General features: G+C 37.6%; 1 long non-coding RNA gene and 1 pseudogene across 2 annotated transcripts in view; both read left to right on the top strand.

The window, feature by feature from the left end:
- LOC130050911 (uncharacterized) overlaps window positions 1-2,424 on the top strand; it is a 6,283-nt gene extending 3,859 nt beyond the window's left edge. For both annotated transcript variants that reach the window (XR_008799296.1, XR_008799297.1), the window contains one exon: window positions 1-2,424. This exon is cut by the window's left edge and continues 354 nt beyond it. This is a non-coding gene — a long non-coding RNA (uncharacterized LOC130050911).
- LOC125676226 (uncharacterized) overlaps window positions 1-8,904 on the top strand; it is a 28,632-nt pseudogene that overhangs the window by 11,456 nt on the left and 8,272 nt on the right.

Raw genomic sequence — 8,904 nt, 5'->3', positions numbered from 1 at the left:
TTTGTTTTCTGCAATTTCATTGGCCAAGAGGCTTAATCCTGGGTTATCAGATTGAGCATTTATATTTAGTATCCCATTGATTTTGTCAGCCCTATATAAGGAGCTGACTCAGATTTACTCACTCTGCTAGGTTAAAGAACTCTAAGGTTTGTACTTTTCACATGAATTTCGTGTTCGCCTCTTATCTTTTACATAGAGTAGGAAATGAGCATAACATTGAGTTAGGGAACAATTTAGATTTTACATTATAATATGTAAATACCTTAGCAGAGTCAATTTACTTGGTTCAGGGTAGTATCAGATATTACTTTTTCAAAGTTTAAGTGTTTAGGCTATCTCAATGTTTCTATAGTTAGCCTTGTCCTATGTTACTTTTAGATGTATGGAAGCCTTTTAGTGTTATAACACTATATTTATGCCCCCATTCAAAGAAGAGGGGCATATTTGTTTGCACCTGTTGGTCGGTCGGTAGACCACATGTTGTCCGCTTAATATCTTAAGAACCATTCACTTGATCGTAATATATTTCATATGTGGGTTGGTTATGAAAAGAAGACCCCAATTGTTTTTCTGGTCGAAATGTCAAGGGTCAATCTACTCTGGACATAGGAAGACACTGCCTGCTCAATATCTTGAGAACCCTTTGCTTGACAGACATCAAACTTGGTACACTGGTACATCTCAAGGAGTAGATTTGAGGTCACATGGTCAAAAGTCAAGGGGTAAACTGGACATAGTAATATATTGTCTCTTATGTTTTAAGAATTATTTGCTTGATTGACACCAAACCTGGTACAGCATAAGGAGTAGATGACCCCTATTGATTTTTAGGTCACTTGGTCAATCCACTCCTGACACAGGAAGATATTGTTTGCTCAATATTTCGAATTGATGACACTACTATCAATCAAATTATGCATGTGTATAACCCTTTTCAATTTTGCACCATGGGGGCTTATATGTTTTACAAACACCTCATGTTTTATAGTTTGTGAAAGCTTGTTAGGGTCATAACTTTAGATTTTCTTATTATGGTACTTGCCCGTCAGAGACTGGACATATTATGGTATGGTGTTATCTGTCCGGACCTTGTAAGATGGGATACAGACTGAACCGTAAGCTCCAGAATCTTACAACTTGGTACATTTGATCACCATAAAAGGAAGATGCTTATTGTTTTTTAAGGTCAAGGTTGTAGGTTCACTTAATAGGAAAACCTTGTTTGAGAAAATTACAGATTCTTGAACTGAGTATTTTGAGGAAACATTACATAGAAAGTACATGATTTGTCAAATTTCTCCCAATATTCAACTGAGAACCTTATTCTGCAGAGTATTTGTATGGGTATGGAAAATGTGTATGTGGCTATGATTTTGATTTTTGTTTAATTTTTTTTTTTTTTTTTTTGAAAATTACAGGTTTAACCGAGTCAGTTTTTGAGGAAATATACATGTATTAAATAAATGACGGTTTGACCTTTTAACTCCTCTCACAGTTTTGAAACTAGGGTCTTTGTAAATAACTTCTTTGGTGTTTTAGAATATTTACAGATTGTTGATCATGGTAAATTTTGGGGAAATATTTTCCGCAGAGCTCTAGTTGTCTATCTACCGGCCTCCTGTCACTTTTAAGTTTAGGAGCTTTTATTCATGGAAAGAAAGTATGTGACAGCCTGATGATGGCTGATACTATTTAAAGCCTTTTTATACGCCCGTCTTAAGACGGGACGTATTATGGTATGGCGTTCATGTCTGTCCATCTGTTAGCTTTTTCGTGTCCGACCCGTAACTTAAATACTACAAGGCCTAGAATCATCAAACTTTGTCTGTAGATGCATCTTGGGTAGAAGGTGTGTCGCACATTAAAACCAGGTCACTGTGACTTTTCATTAAGAAGATATCCGTCTGTCCGTCCGTCTGTTAGCTTTTTCGTGTCTGACCCGTAACTTAAATACTACAAGGCCTAGAATCATCAAACTTTGTCTGTAGATACATCTTGGGTAGAAGGTGTGTCGCACATTAAAACCAGGTCACTGTGACTTTTCATTAAGAAGATATGGCCATATATGGCAAAAACTTGTCCGGCTCATAACTTGAAAACTATTAGGGCTAGAATCACCAAAATTGGTCAACTAATGCATCTTAGGTAGAAGGTGTGTCACATCCTACTTTAAGGTCACTGTGACATTTAATTAAGGTAATATAAAAAAAAATGTTTTAATGGGTACAATCTATACTGTTAACAATATGTGACGGGCGTATCATGTGCCGTGGCGGTGCACTTTATTCTAGAAATGGCATCAGAAAAACACCCTATGTAACCTTTTCTGCTTATACTCATTTATTTTTATTGGAAAACTTATTACTTGTTATCAGCTACTCTAAAACAATATTGACTTGTGCTATAATAAATTTGTAAACTTTACAAGTCTTTTCATTTCAAACAAGGTGTTGAACAAGTTGTTGAACATCATCTGGAATTCACAAGCAAACAGGTACAACATGGAAACAGTGTGTTCCATGATTTCTGTAGTGTAACAAGTCCAGTTGATCCCAAGTACACTGTACTATTGACAATGATTGTTTTTGATAAGCACAATAGAAGTTCTACTTTGGGAGAAGCTATAATTATTTTAGTCCTAGCATACACTGCTTCCTGTTAGAGTTAGGGTGCTGTATAACTTGGTACCTCTTTGAGATAAAATGCTTTATCATCAAATCATAAAGCATCTTCCCTCTAACAGATACCAGATTATAAAGCACCCTCCCTCTAACAGGTACCAACTTATAAGGCACTCTCCCTCTAACAGGTACCAACTTATAAAGCACTCTCCCTCTAACAGGTACCAACTTATAAAGCACCCTCCCTCTAACAGGTACCAGATTCTATAAAGTACCCTCCCTCTAACAGGTACCAACTTACAAAGCACACTTCCTCCAACATGTACCAGATTATAAAATATTCTCCATTTATAATCTGGTACCTGTTAGAGGGAGGTTGCCTTATAAGATGGTACCTGTTAGAGGGAGAGTGCTTTATTAGTTGGTACCTGTTAGAGGGAGAGTGTTTATAATCTGGTACCTGTTAGAGGGAGAGTGCTTTATAATCTGGTACCTGTTTGAGGGAGAGTGCTTTATAATCTGGTACCTGTTAGAGGAAGGTTGCCTTATAAGTTGATACCTGTTAGAGGGAGAGTGCTTTATAATATGGTACCTGTTAGAGGGAGAGTGCTTTATTAGTTGGTACCTGTTAGAGGGAGGTTGCCTTATAAATTGGTACCTGTTAGAAGGAGAGTGCTTTATAATCTGGTACCTGTTAGAGGGAGGTTGCCTTATAAGTTGGTACCTGTTAGAGGGAGAGTGCTTTATAAGTTGGTACCTGTTAGAGGGAGGTTGCCTTATAAGTTGGTACCTGTTAGAGGGAGAATGCTTTATTAGTTGGTACCTGTTAGAGGGAGAGTGCTTTATAAGTTGGTACCTGTTAGAGGAAGGTTGCCTTATAAGTTGATACCTGTTAGAGGGAGAGTGCTTTATAATCTGGTACCTGTTAGAGGGAGAGTGTTTTATAATCTGGTACCTGTTAGAGGGAGGTTGCCTTATAAGTTGGTACCTGTTACAGGGAGAGTGCTTTAATAGTTGGTACCTGTTAGAGGGAGAGTACTTTATAAGTTTGTACCTGTTAGAGGGAGGTTGCCTTATAAGTTGGTACTTGTTAGAGGGAGAATGCTTTATAAGTTGGTACCTGTTAGAGGGAGAGTGCTTTATAAGTTGGTACCTGTTAGAGGAAGGTTGCCTTATAAGTTGATACCTGTTAGAGGGAGAGTGCCTTATAATCTGGTACCTGTTAGAGGGAGAGTGTTTTATAATCTGGTACCTGTTACAGGGAGAGTGCTTTATAAGTTGGTACCTGTTAGAGGGAGGTTGCCTTATAAGTTGGTACCTGTTAGAAGGAGAGTGCTTTATAATCTGGTACCTGTTAGAGGGAGGTTGCCTTATAAGTTGGTACCTGTTAGAGGGAGAGTGCTTTATAAGTTGGTACCTGTTAGAGGGAGAGTGCTTTAATAGTTGGTACCTGTTAGAGGGAGGTTGCCTTATAAGCTGGTACCTGTTAGAGGGAGAGTGCTTTATAATCTGGTACCTGTTAGAGGGAGGTTGCCTTATAAGTTGGTACCTGTTAGAGGGAGGTTGCCTTATAATTTGGTACCTGTTAGAGGGAGAGTGCTTTATTAGTTGGTACCTGTTAGAGGGAGAGTGCTTTATTAGTTGGTACCTGTTACAGGAAGAGTGCTTTATAAGTTGGTACCTGTTACAGGGAGGTTGCCTTATAAGTTGGTACCTGTTACAGGGAGGTTGCCTTATAAGTTGGTACCTGTTAGAAGGAGAGTGCTTTATTAGTTGGTACCTGTTAGAGGGAGAGTGCTTTATAAGTTGGTACCTGTTACAGGGAGGTTGCCTTATAAGTTGGTACCTGTTAGAAGGAGAGTGCTTTATTAGTTGGTATCTGTTAGAGGGAGAGTGCTTTATAAGTTGGTACCTGATAGAGGGAGAGTGCTTTATTAGTTGGTACCTGTTAGAGGGAGAGTGCTTTATAAGTTGGTACCTGTTAGAGGGAGAGTGCTTTAATAGTTGGTACCTGTTAGAGGGAGGTTGCCTTATAAGCTGGTACCTGTTAGAGGGAGAGTGCTTTATAATCTGGTACCTGTTAGAGGGAGGTTGCCTTATAAGTTGGTACCTGTTACAGGGAGAGTGCTTTATAATCTGGTACCTGTTAGAGGGAGGTTGCCTTATAAGCTGGTACCTGTTAGAGGGAGAGTGCTTTATAATCTGGTACCTGTTAGAGGGAGAGTGCTTTATAATCTGGTACCTGTTAGAGGGAGAGTGCTTTATAAGTTGGTACCTGTTACAGGGAGAGTGCTTTAATAGTTGGTACCTGTTAGAGGGAGGTTGCCTTATAAGCTGGTACCTGTTAGAGGGAGAGTGCTTTATAATCTGGTACCTGTTAGAGGGAGAGTGCTTTATAATATGGTATCTGTTAGAAGGAGAGTGCTTTATAATCTGGTACCTGTTAGAGGGAGGTTGTCTTATAATTTGGTACCTGTTAGAGGGAGAGTGCTTTATAAGTTGGTACCTGTTACAGGGAGGTTGCCTTATAAGTTGGTACCTGTTAGAAGGAGAGTGCTTTATAATCTGGTACCTGTTAGAGGGAGGTTGCCTTATAAGTTGGTACCTGTTAGAGGGAGAGTGCTTTATTAGTTGGTACCTGTTAGAGGGAGAGTGCTTTATAATCTGGTACCTGTTAGAGGGAGAGTGCTTTATAATATGGTACCTGTTAGAGGGAGAGTGCTTTATTAGTTTGTACCTGTTAGAGGGAGGTTGCCTTATAAATTGGTACCTGTTAGAGGGAGAGTGCTTTATTAGTTGGTACCTGTTAGAGGGAGAGTGCTTTATTAGTTGGTACCTGTTAGAGGGAGAGAGCTTTATTAGTTGGTACCTGTTAGAGGGAGAGTGCTTTATAATCTGGTACCTGTTAGAGGGAGAGTGCTTTATAAGTTGGTACCTGTTACAGGGAGGTTGCCTTATAAGTTGGTACCTGTTAGAAGGAGAGTGCTTTATTAGTTGGTACCTGTTAGAGGGAGAGTGCTTTATTAGTTGGTACCTGTTAGAGGGAGAGTGCTTTATAAGTTGGTACCTGTTAGAGGGAAAGTTCCTTATAAGTTGGTACCTGTTAGAGGGAGAGTACTTTATTAGTTGGTACCTGTTAGAGGGAGAGTGTCTTATAAGTTGGTACCTGTTAGAGGGAGAGTGCTTTATAATCTGGTACCTGTTAGAGGGAGAGTGCTTTATAAGTTGGTACCTGTTAGAGGGAGAGTGTTTATTAGTTGGTACCTGTTAGAGGGAGAGTGCTTTATAATCTGGTACCTGTTAGAGGGAGAGTGTTTATTAGTTGGTACCTGTTAGAGGGAGAGTGCTTTATAATCTGGTACCAGTTAGAGAGAGTGCTTTATAATCTGGTACCTGTTAGAGGGAAGGTGCTTTAAGTTGGTACCCATAGTATGTTACAACATAGACCATAGCATATCTTGTGCATCTGACAAATTAAACGTTATAAACTACTATCATCAGTTAACTGAAAATTAGAAAGTTCAATACATTGATAAAATTGAAGTTCTGTACAGTTTTAGTTTCAATTAAAATAACTAGTACGAATAAATAACACTACTGCTATTATAGACAATGAAGTACAGAAGACATCAGGAATTAATTGAAAAGTGGAGTATATAATATGTATCGGTACTGCATGTCTGAAAGTGCACAAGATTTAAAAACAAAATCGATTGGTTTTGGATAGTCAATATCATAGGCGTAGCTTGAGTTATAATATTACCGACGCAGGGGGTCTGGGGGGCTGGGCCCCCCAGAAGCTATCGACATTTTAACAACGTAAAAGGTTTTTTTTTTTTTTTTTTTTTACCGAGGCAGCTGCCTCGGTTGCCTCAATGGAAGCTACGCCACTGAATATTGACATTTATGGTCATAAACTGGTGATTATACAATGTTTGTGACTTCCATCTCTTACTTCTGGGAAAGTTGGAAAAACGTCATTATATTTTGCTGCTATTTTCTTGTGTATAAAGATCTACGTGACGCAGATTCTTGTGCATAGAAAATCGTCTTACTTAATGAGGACTTGTTCTTAAACCTCGGGTTGTCTTTTACAAAAAATATCATTTTACATGTATTCACATTTCATTTACGAAATGACACTACGCCGTTCTTAATGACAGTTATGATGTTCTAATAAATATTTCACAATTTCCTACAAATTTTAAATAATCACCATTGCATTTCTGAAATCAAGGTCGCCGCCCTGAATTTTTACCGCCCATATGATATGTACAGGCTAGACAATCAAGACAACTGCATTTGTCCAAATTCCGTGGTCTTTGTTTGAAGAACAGGGATATCAGTTTTCAAACAACAAATATGTAAAAGTTTTGATATCCTCTATGGAAAATAACATTTCAAGTTGATTTAAAGTGTACACATTGTTAATTGTAATTAAGCGTATTTCATATCAATGTGCTGTCACAACATTCCGTGAAATTATGAATACTACGACGTTCTAATGGTGTATCAAGATTTTAAAATATTCTGCCCGAAATTTGTACATCAATGATTTAGAAATATCAGTCTAATACTTTGGGGAGGGTGTGATGCTAATACATCCATTATAACACACGGTACCTAATATGCATTTAAAAAAATTATATGTTTATGCATAGAATTACCATTTTTCTCAATTCACTGCAACAGTGTATCATTCTTGTTAACAATGTAGATTATTAATATTTGTCAGGGTTTTTTGATACTTGCTTATGTAATTTAGACGCGGGTTGTGTCGAAAATCTGAGTTTTAAATAATCAACAGTGTTGTGCTTCTCATTTTTAGAGCCGATCGATTGATTTAAATATGATTGAAAGTATTCATGTTTCCTACGTAATTGATAATAAATATACATGTGTTTGCCAACCACAATGGAGCTCCAACTGTCCAACAGGACCTATTTTACCTAATATTGGTCTATCAAGAAATAAGTATAAAAGAATTGACACACGACGATTATTCGTACGAATCATTGTGAATTATAAATTGGCACGAGGGATAACTCGTACCTACATAAGATGAGATAACTCGTGGTCGTCACCCTGTAAGCGGTACCAGATAGCCTCGAATATAATAGCATTGAAATAATTGTTTTTTGAATGTTAGTAGTTTTTAAGTTTGAAGCAGCAGAGAAATATGTCATCACAAGGCAAAACAAATGATAAAGAATTTAATCATGTTAATTTTTTTATATTAAATTTTAAAGATTATTTTGCTAAATATTTGCTCAAGGTTTTTGCGCCAGCAGATCAACAGCAATTTTTATGGATACCGTCACAAAGGCCATAGTCCACATGGAGGTTGGTGATGCAAGGGAAGTAGGCAGGCAGAGTCCTAGAATGGAGAAGCTTTTGGTGGAAAGAGGATTGATGCACCTAGTTCATCATTCATCATTGGTCATTTGGGAGGTGATATCTGATGCCAGCAAGACAATCACAACCCTTTTGAGTAAATAATTTTTAGAAATCAAAATATGTTGAACAGTACTACATTTACCATAAGGGTGAACGCACTGGCATATAAATTTACAAATCCAAAAATTTTTCCGGGGGGGGGGGGGGGGGGGGGGCTTACTCCATATAGGGGAATGTGATACTTTTCAAAAAGTTCTATAAGTTTTAGGAGGTAAAGAAGCTATTTTTCATATACTGAAAAAAAACATGTAAAGTAAAGCTATCTCTTGGGATATGAAATTTCTATTAACCATCAGGCAAGTTTTGATCAAATTTTGACGCCAATTTTGATTTCCTATAATTTGATTGGTTGCCAATACCTCCAACATTGAAGAGCTCTGTAACAATGTCATCTGTCAATTTAGCAGGTACGGTGAAATTCAAAATTTTATTCTATCTTTTCCCTTGAATTATTAGACAGTAAAATGTATTTAAATCAGTATGATCGAAGAGATGTTTCTGATAGACGAGTTACCCAGAAGATAAGTGTATACTACTACTTTTTTTTTACAACTGGATGCAAATAGGCAAAAATATATATTTTCTGCCAATCTTTGTGCCTGACATCATATGATGGCATATATTGTACTATACTGCTTTAAAGGCCTACTCCCCCTTTCTCTCACAAGTTATTATGTCTCCTCTCTTCCAGGGGGAGACATATTGCTTTGGTACTTTCTGTCCGTCTGTTTGTCACAAAATCTTGTGAATGCTTCTCTTATATATGGCTTATTGGATAGACTTGAAACTTTGTACAATGCTTCATTGCCATTTGTAGATGTGCATA

The sequence above is a fragment of the Ostrea edulis genome, chromosome 10, assembly GCF_947568905.1.
Source record: "Ostrea edulis chromosome 10, xbOstEdul1.1, whole genome shotgun sequence".
Classification (NCBI taxonomy): Eukaryota; Metazoa; Mollusca; class Bivalvia; order Ostreida; family Ostreidae; genus Ostrea; species Ostrea edulis.
The sequence above is the reverse complement of the archived record's forward strand: the minus strand, read 5'-3'. Positions and strand labels throughout refer to the sequence as shown.